We start from the raw sequence: 9,377 nt of genomic DNA, 5'->3' as shown, positions 1-9,377 counted from the left end.
TGAAAATTCATTTACAGGTTTTATTACTGTCCATCATTGCCTATATCCACAGTCCAGAGGCACTCCATTGTTGTGAGTAACAATTGGGAGCCATGGCTCTCCCTGTCTGGTGTAGAAGTACAATTTCTCACTGACAGGTGTTTTCTTCTAATTACCCCCACTAGTCCTTCTTTATCATGGGCTGCTGTATCCTGACTCCTGCTTTCTTTACTGAACACCAAACCAGAATGAACAGCTTTGATGTGCTGCAAGACACTCAGTGCCCCTGCGTCCCATGTTCTGTTTCTGTTCAGGTTCTGCTATGGGTCAGAATGTGCCCATCCCATAGTTTGCTGGCTTGCTTTCTCAACTGTGCAGTATAGACTGCAGGAAAAAGAATTCAAGCAGAAAATCAAAGCTATAATCAACAATCAGGGAAAGGGGCAAAAAAAGGAGACACATTCCTGGGAAGGGTGTGATTATTGGTTTATTTCATAGGGCATCAAACTTGCCCTAACAGGCATCCAAAGTTCCTGTGGTTGTATTGGTTTGTATCTACAGGTTATCTCCAAGTTGTACTTTTATTAAGTCTTACAGCAGACATCACTTGTTTCTTGGATTTTTTTAAATAACATGTAGAGAATTTTCACAGTATCTAAAGTAACGTTTCGAAGAAAGAACATTATATGATATTCTGCATTACATATGCATTTTGTGTTGCATCCTTCTTAATTTTTTACTATGCCCCTATAAGATGTTAATTTTCCCTTGTTTCTCTCTCTCGTTTCACATACCTGTGATTCCAGCACATAGGAGGCAAAGGCAGGAAGAGCAGGAGTTCATGTCCAGGCTGAGCTGCCTGATATCTTGTCACGGGGGTAAGATAAAGGCATTAATTTTGATTTGTGGTGGTTCCAGCCCACAGTGAGGTGAAACCACTGCTCTTCGATACTTTTGGGGTAGTTGTGGTTAGAATGAGAATGGCCCCCATTGGCTCACATATTTAAATGTTTGGCTCCCACTGGTGGACAGTTTAGGAGGGTAGGATCTGTAGCCTTGTTGAGGTGTATTCCTGAGGGTGGGCTTGGAGGTTTCTAAAGCCTGTGCCAGACCCAGTCTCCAGCTCTCTGCCTCCTGCTTGTGGATCAGATGTAAGCTCTCAACTGCTTGCTCCACTGCCGTGCTTGCCTGCTGCAAGATTTCTGACTTTGATGATCATAGACTCACCCTCTGAAACTGTAAGCAAGTTACCAATGAAATAACTTTTATTATAAATTTTGTTGGCCATGGTGTCTCTTTATAGTAATAGAACATTGACTAAGTCAGTAGTAATATTGAGAAGCAATGACACTGGGCTCAGGAGGGACCTAACTCCTCCTCCTCGAGTGGCCACAAAGCAAAGGGGTCTGGTGACCAGTATTTCTTTCAAGAGCACTCCTTCATTACCTGAAGACACTTCTAAAGAGCCCACCAATAAAATCAACCTAGGGGCTAAGCCTTTAACACAGGGACTGTGGGAGACTGTCCAGATCTAAACCACGGTATTCTTTGCCTTCCTTAGTTTCTTTTCCATTTAAAAAGCAGGAAGGAGATCTGAGGCTCTGTATATTTTTTTAAAGTTTCACAGAAGAGTTGAGACATGAAACCCAGCTTTCTAGATTCAAAAGATTGGGGATTCCCCACCCCAACCCTATTGTCTCCAGGACCCTATTTTATGGAATGTATACCAATAGAATCCTGACAAGAAATAGGGATCTTGTCACTAGCTGGACTCTAAAGAGTTGGGTATTTATTGTCATTTAAATGAAACATTTAAATGACTAATGGCACTCTCCCTCCTTGCCTCAAATTCCAAATTCACTCTTGAAAGTGTTTTTAAATAAAATTCCACATTTCTGCCTCTTTTTAAATCAAAAGAGAGGAATTCTTCTTCAGTCCACACACTGCTTGATTGGAAAAATGATCTTTGGGAAGAACAAGAGGAAGCCCAAAAAACTGAAGCTGAAACTCAGATACTCTCAATGGAACAGACAATCTTGCGACATCTGTATTGGTTTCACAGAGAAAAAGGAGAATGTCATTTTAGTCAAAGAAGTTGGGCAAGTCAAGGTAAAAACACCGAATGGAAGGGTTTTTAAAGTTCTGTCCCAGACAATACTTTTGTTTGGATTGAGAGTTTTAAATTTAGACGTATAAAGATAGGTTGTGACCACACTGTATATGATGCTGTTTCTATTTTCTTGTCTTTTCTATTATCCTGTGCCACTTCCCTCTTCCTTACTTCCTTCCTTCCTTCCTTTCTCCTTTCCTTCCTTCCTTCCTTTCTCTTTCTTTCTTCCTTTCTCTTTCTTTCTTTTTCTTTTCCTTTCTTTCTTTCTTTCTTTCTTTCTTTCTTTCTTTCTTTCTCTCTTTCTTTCTTCCCTTCCCTTCCTTCCTTCCTTTCCTTCCTTTCTTTCCTTCTTTCTTTCTTTGTTCTTCTTTCTTTCCTTTCTTCCTTTCTTCCTTTCTTCCTTTCTTCCTTCCTTCCTTCTTTCCTTCTTCCCTTTTTCTTTCTCTGTTGCTAGAAATTAAAACCAGGAATTTGCATATGCTAGGCAAAGCCAGTACCACCGAGTTATCATCCTAATCATTCTCTGGACCTGTTTTTGAAATGTCTGGAATGGTAGCAGGGTTTGGGGGGGACATGAGTGTGGGACTGTGTATTTCTCTCTGTCTGGCTTGTTTAGCAAGATCAGAAGTCATCTTGGTTATTCTACCATTGGTGTTTACAGAGTTCCTGTGCCTTTCCTTAGAACAGCTGGATTTGTTTTCCGTTTGTCGGGTTTTGAAGTGATGAAGATGTTGGTAGACAGTGCCGCAGCAAGGATGTCCTCTCTGAAGGCATTGTCTTCCCTTTCTCCAGCACCTTTTCGTGATGTCACTAATTCCTAGTGTTCTGCTTTCAGCATCCTAACCTCCTCCATGCTGTTTTGAGCCTTCCTATAATCAGCCAGCATCACAGACCTTCCCCCACAGAGATGTCCTCTCATTAGTTTAACCACCTGTGGAAAAGCATCTCAGTTTTATCTATTTGTACTCTCTGTTATGTTCTGGTTTGTATCTTCAAAAATATTTAGAATTGTTTAAAAGAGGCTTGGCCCCTTTAAAAAGCAGCTTCAGCAGGCAGGATGACAGAGGCAGTGATGAAAACCCAAGCTGTTGAGAGCTGCAGCTGTCTGGTCCTTTCGTATGCAGATTTGTGGATTGGGAGGGGTTGGAGAATGAGGGAATGGAAGGCTCTTCAGAGATCCACAAACACTGAAGAAGAGGGGCCTCCTGCTCAGGTTCTGGGTGTTTTCAGGTTCACTCAAGAAAACCCTAGCAGTTAGAAATGGACAAGATGTCTTACAATCCAAATAATATTACCTGGACTAATTTCCTCTTCTTCAAAAACGTCGGGAGATTTGCTGAAGGTCATAGAGATAGCAAATAGAGCTTCAGAATACTTTTGGGGGCCAAGTATGCTGGATACCAATGCATACTTACAGAAACACACTTAGGAAATCCAGATGTGCTATACACATCTGTTGTCTTTTAGCACAAGTCAAAATGTTAGAAATCAAGGTGGTCCTTTCCAGCTCAGGTTGTTGTACTAATAGTAAACAGGAAGTCTAAATGCCATTTTCTTTTTCTTACAGTTGTAAAGAATGAAATCTGGGATCATGGTTCTTGAGGAATGCACTTTTCAAGTCATTTAATCAGCCATCTTCTTGATGTGGCTTAACATGGTGAAAAGAGAGCTAGCACTCTGATTCCTTTGTAAAAGGACTAATCATACCCAGGAGGGCTCATGTTCACAATTCAATTTCTTCCAAGAATCCTGGTCCAACTACCATTACAATAAAGTCTAGATTTCAACATTTAAATTGGAGAAGATCATGACCCTAACACTTGCTTAGATCAATAGGTATTAACAAGAACCTTCACCTGTATTTCAACGTCTAGAGATTTTTGGGAATTTGATTTATATAAGCCTGATGGGATCACTATTCTGGGGCTGAACTCCAGAGTCATTTCCCTTCATCTTCACTAGATGATATCATGTGACCCAAGGCCCCAAACTTCTAATCACAGAATTGGTCTTTCTCATGTCTAAGTCCCATCTTGAGTCATCTAAATTATCAGAAGAACCATGACATTTGTCACTTATGAAATGCTAGGGATGAGGGAGATATGGAATATCCAAGAATTAATTTTTTATTGTTCAATGACTATTACTCTATCAATTTAAAAATTATATTTATTATTATGTGTATCTATGAAATGAATGAGTTGGGAGTATGCTTGTGCCATAGTGCACACATGGCTGTGAGAGAACAACTGTCAAGATTCAGTTCTTTCCTGTTATCTTTATGGGGTTCTAGACATCAAACGTGGGTCCTCAGATATGCCCAACAAAGCACTTTACACATAAATGTTTATATGGTGCTGTATTTATCAATATTCTACTAAAGAATATACTTTGTTTTAGGAAGAGGTAGACAAAAATGTATGTAAACAACTATTCTAACAAGCAGCTCTTTGAGAAAGAAGACTACTTGCACTGTTGCATGACGGGACAATTCTGCTTGCAGATTATAATACTTGGGGTGTTGTAAATACTACGAACATGGACACATAAGCCTTATGTGTTACTATCATGAAGAGCAGGGCATTATGGAGCCTCTTGGATGATTTTGTGAGACTGTTTTTCCCCAGAGAGGTCAGCATTTCAAATAAGTAATGAAGTTACAATATGCAACACTCCGAGGAATGTAAATTGCTAATATCTTTGCACACAGAAGAGTGAAAGATATTTCCCTCAGTTTAGCACATTTGTTATCACCACACCTCAATGTTAAATACCCCATTTGACAGATGAAAAAGTCGTTAATCCCAGAAAATAACAAAGGAGACTCAGGTCCCTCATGGCACAGCTAGAGGATTCTAGTAGCCAGACAACTTCCAGGTTTCCAAGTGCTGACCATAAATTTCCAGTAGATTGCACTATGAGGTCATATCACAATCTAAACAAAATATCAGTCAAAATTGTTTATGACATCATAAGACTCTGGGTTTTATATATTTCTGCTTTTTATAGCTAGTTCTAAAGCTCTGTTTTGCCTTTGCTTCTAAGGCCTTAGAATACATCATGCTAGATTGCTTGACTTTCTTTGATAACTGTATGACTAGGTGTTTTTCCCAACATCCCCTGAGCCTAATTTTTCTATATATAATGATATCATAGTAATATTTATTCTGGTTTGTTTTGAGGAATTTCAATAACATTTTAATGTTGTTGATACAAGGTCTTTCTATATAATCCAAGTTGGCCTTGAATTTGTGATACACTCTTTTAGTCTCCTGAGTTCTGGAATTACAAGTGTGTGCTCCAAACTTTGTTCAATAAGTCTTTGTGTGTAAAACATAGAAAACAGCATCTGGACAAAAATATGTATTGTGTAGCTTCTTAGCCCTTGTTATTTTTCTATAATGTTCTCAGATATGAATGTTGAACCTTTAACAACAACAAGATGTGTGCTTTCTCCATCTTTTTTCATTTTCTTCTTTCTGATGAATTTCTTTTTATTATTTAAAACATCGTCTCTGCGATACTTTCCAGGCCTTTCTGCTTTCCCAGCCTTTTATACAAATGCTTCCCACTCTCTGCCAATTGTGTGTGTGTGTGTGTGTGTGTGTGTGTGTGTGCGTGTGTGTGTGTGTGTGTGTGTGTGTGTGTGTGTGTGTGTGTGTATTCTGTTCTCCTGGTACATCATCAAATAGGTCAATAGGTTTCTGCTGAGGTAATATGAACTCCAAAACTGGAGCCTACGCAGCCTCAGTCTTTTAGACCTAACAAAATTTATAATGTTGTCAGCACACAATTAAAAAATCAGAGTTCAGTCTAAAGGTCAGCCCAGTAAAACTCAGACCAAAGAGTTCTCAGTATCTTCTTCATTATTTTTGTGTTTTATAAAAAGGGAGTCAGGAGATATTTGATAGAGACAGGTATGGTGAGGTGGGACGGGTGCCTCTGTAGGCCCATGCTGAGGCATCCCTTTCCCCTGAGATACTGGCCATACAAGAAGTATAGTCCAGAATTATATTTAGGACATTGGAAGGGGAGTTGAGAAGGGAGTAGAGGCAGAGAGAGAGAAAGAGAGAGAGAGAGAGAGAGAGAGAGAGAGAGAGAGAGAGAGAGAGAGGAAGGAGGAGGAGGAGGAAGAGGAGGAGGAGGAGGAGAGAAAGGGAGAAAGAGAAGAGGAGACATTATCCAAGAGAGGGGAGAGGGGGAGGGAGAGAGAGGAAGAAAGGGGTTAGGAAGTTAGGGAGAGTAAGAGAGTAAGGAGGGGCCAAACAGCTCCTACCTGGCAATTGACAGGTAACTGCTGGGCAGCACCTAGAAGGAATGGTAACACTTTCATCTACTGTTTTATAATGCTTTGTATTTATCTGATTTCTATTGTGATAATTAACTTATAAAGAGAAAAGATTTGTTTTAGGTTAGTTTTGGAGGTTCTAGTCTATTGTTAAACATACATGCTTATTACTTGAAGGTTTTTTTTCTTTTTTTACTTTTCAGTGACTGTGAATTTTCCATCATATAGCCCAATCCTACCTATCTCCCTGTCCCTCTGTGTCCACCCCCTGTCCTTGCAACCTTCCCTCAAAAGAAAATAAAGAAAATAAGACAGACTAAAGAAAAGAAAAAGAAACATTTTTTTTGTAGAAACTGTAATGTGTCACACTTTGTCCACACATCTTTACTTGCAAAAGTTCATTGCATGAATCATGGGTATGGATCTAGGTCTCTGGTTTCTGCTACCCTATCAATACTGGATCCTCACTGAGACTCCTCTCAGATATTCTGTTGTTGCCATCTGTTATAGAGATTCTATAGTTTTGGATCTACGTGAGTGAATGTTTCAGGAGCTCTAGCAGATCATGGATGGGTAAATCCAACTCAAAGCCCTGGATCTGGGCTGGGAAGTAGCTGAGTTGGTCAGCCTACCAGTCCAGTTCTTCTGCACCTGCACCTGCACCACCAGAGTGAGCTTTCCAACAATGTCTCAAAATGTTGTAGCTAGTGAGGAAAAGGGACAGCTTTCCTGCTTTCATGTCCTGGGGAAGGCTCACCTGTGCCTTTGTCACCATGTCTGTTATAAAGTCAGGGTAGGTAAGACAGATGGCTTAGCAGTTATGTACACTGGCTGCTCTTGCAGAAGACCCAACGTCCGTTTCTAGCATTGACATGATACTCTTGGCAGCCATTAGTAACTTCAATTCTAGGGGAGTTAACTCCACAGGCTCCAGGCACATTCGATGCACGTATATGTCTACATGTAGACAAATGCTCTCACTCATAAAATAAATCTAAAACTTATTTTAAATATTTAAAATCAAAATTTTCTGTCTGTTTGGGTTATGTCTGAAATAGACATCAAAACAAAGAAGATATTTGTAAATTGTTCCAAGAAAACCCTTGTAGGAAAGTTGAGTTTTGAGTTGGAAAAGGAAAAGTCCTCCAGTGAAAGATTTGTTGTCAAGTACATTTGCAATATGTATGAGGGCTTCTTCTTATACATACATCCCACATCCAAGCAATCAAAATCAAATGCAGTCATTTATGCTGAAACTAACAAAACAAAGTCAAGAGGCCCATGAGGGTATAGCATTCACACACATTTGCTTGATAACAAGAACTACTATAAAGAACTCTGCCAAAACTGCAACCTTGGCTTACAGTCATGACAGTCTTGCATGAAGTAATTTTGTAGGGTGAATATCTAGCAATAATCCTTGTCCTTGATTTTTAAAACTAAGGGTAATTGTTGAAAAACAAATTAATTAATTTTTATTCATCTTTAAACCATTGCATTCTTTACATCATTGGATATCCCTAGAGTCAGCTTTGAGATACCTATACTGGAATGCGATCCTTTGTTATTCATTCATCAGTGAACTGTTTTAGAGTCTTTCTTTCCTAGATAAAGATAGATACATAGATAGATAATGAATGGATAGATAGATAGATGATAGATAGATAGATAGATAGATAGATAGATAGATAGATAGATAAAAGATAGATAGATACTATATGTAAGTTAGTTATCATTTAGGATGTTATCCCCTGAGGATATAAGAGAGCTGGAGCGATATCTCACTTTTTGATAGGTGTGATTGTGTGCAGAGTTCATTCACAGATGTGAATAGTTAACTTCTAGAGCCAGCAAAATGGACAACAGATATAGGAAACGTCTTTCAGTAAACACATGCAGGTGCACGTCTTGGAAAATAGAGATTAGAAGCAAATGATCAGTTAAGCTGCCAATAGCATCTAATCCACGTCAGTTTGAACTTAGGCTCTGCTCATCATGATTTTGGACAAATTATTAATATCCCTGTGCTGGAGTGCCTAATTGTAGGGAAAAAGAACGCGCCCTTTGCAATGCCCACTAGATTTAGTGGGATCCTTTGCATCAATTACCAAACATAGACTGAAGTCTCAGAAGTCGCATGGGATTACAAAGCCAGAGTTCAGTGTATATGGGTATTTAATGCACTGCCTCAATGGTACATTCAGTTTTCTTAGGAAGTCTAGCAAAGACTGGGAGGCATAAAAGTATGGACGTTTTAGAGTTTGGATCTCAGGTAATTGAGCCCTGTTGAACCAGCTAAGAGTGCTGAATTAGGTATCACCATCTTCCTACACTCCTGGAACAAGTTAGGATCTGGTTTCATTTGTAGGCATGCATAGAATTGTGTTTTTCAAACTTCTCAGGCTAAAATTCCTTACTGATATTTTGTAATTCCCAGCTATTTGCCCTGCCCATGTCATAAAGACTTTGATACCTCAGGGAGCAGAGGACCATCCTAATGTAAAAGAAGAATTACTTTAGCTTTCCTCATTCCATGAGCATAAAGAATTCCAAAAAGAGCCATTTTCTACAACTCCCCATGGAGCAAAACCTCTACAGCTATATTATAATTATGCACAGAGTTTGGTTTTATAATCTCAAAGGCTATCTGAAGATTTGAAGTTCCATAATCACCTTGAAATGCAAAAATGTGGATCCTCTGTGTTGACATTACTGTGCATGATAATCTCATTTTCTCTAACATTATACATGTTGAATGTTAAGTATTGAAAATATTAGAAAAAATTAAATGACAAATTGTTTTAGCTAGGCATCCCAATTAGGAAGGCCTTGGAATCAATTAGTAAAGGCTGAACAGAAATCAGGTAACAGGAGAGTACAAAGTTGAATCAAACTTGAAAGTCTGGCCTATTAAATGAGACAGGGCTTAAAATGTCCACTATGTCTGCCACTTATTAGACCAAGTATCTAAAACAAAACAAAACAAAACAAAACAAAACA

The sequence above is a fragment of the Rattus norvegicus genome, chromosome 2 (genome assembly GCF_036323735.1).
Source record: "Rattus norvegicus strain BN/NHsdMcwi chromosome 2, GRCr8, whole genome shotgun sequence".
Taxonomy (NCBI): Eukaryota; Metazoa; Chordata; class Mammalia; order Rodentia; family Muridae; genus Rattus; species Rattus norvegicus.
Note: the sequence above shows the minus strand (reverse complement) of the source record.